This window comes from Sinocyclocheilus grahami, unplaced genomic scaffold (assembly GCF_001515645.1).
Source record: "Sinocyclocheilus grahami isolate Dianchi unplaced genomic scaffold, SAMN03320097.WGS_v1.1 scaffold162.1, whole genome shotgun sequence".
Lineage (NCBI taxonomy): Eukaryota > Metazoa > Chordata > Actinopteri > Cypriniformes > Cyprinidae > Sinocyclocheilus > Sinocyclocheilus grahami.
The window spans coordinates 4434-5398 of record NW_015505341.1 but is presented as its reverse complement, the minus strand read 5'-3'; positions in this window follow the sequence as shown (position 1 = coordinate 5398).

Genomic DNA, 965 nt, shown 5'->3' with positions numbered 1-965 from the left:
AAAAAAATAAGAAAACAACATAAGGATACAATGCATCTCACATTATATATCATGAGTCAAAAACAAGAGACTAAGATTATAAATGGATAGTTCCAACTCTAAATTCTGATCGGATGAGCCACATTTACAGTTATATACACACCTACACATATTATCTATATTTTTTATTAATGCTGCATGATGTGATGTTACTTGGATACCAAGAACCCAAATCAACTAATCTACTTGTTGCACTGTGAAAAAGAAAAAACCCCAAGAAAGTTCTTCCTCATCGTGACTTGTTTTGGACATGTGGTTTAAAGTGAATTTCAATTGCTTCTTCATGAGGCAGACTTTCAATATTGGCATCAGATTGCAAGTGCTGCCTGAAAGAGATTGTGTTGCCGCTCTCAAGGTGACGGGTTCAAGGTGACAGGTTGAACTCAATATAGCAGTAATGTGAAAGTCTTTTTTTCAGGAATGTCAGGGGTGATGTTTTATCTCCATATAAATGTGCTCTCTGAATGCTTTTGAGAGGCTTGCCTTGCCTCCTCTTCTCAATAATTATGGTTCTGATGATGCATTCTCCACCGCAAATAATTGTGACTACAGGCTGTAACCATCTGAAATCACATCTTAATAATCACAGATTGGACATAATGTACAAAAGAATAAATGCTTTTTTGTGAGTGCCCGAGAGACTTCTTGACACTGATGGTGTGTTGATGATGATGAAGGGGGAGGAAATGACTGGACAGTGAACAGATGTAGATGATTTGACTGCTTTTGGGTCAGTGGTGGAATTAAATTTTTACTAAGATCATCTGAGGCTAAAATTCATTAAGGTTCAGGAGATTTTCTGTTAAGTCACGCATGTATTTACCATCTGCTGTGTAGCAAGGGCATCCTTCACAGGAAGTGCTGCTTAGAATGTCTTGATTAAGTTCATATCACCTTAAAATGCTTCATGTTGACTCATCTTATGA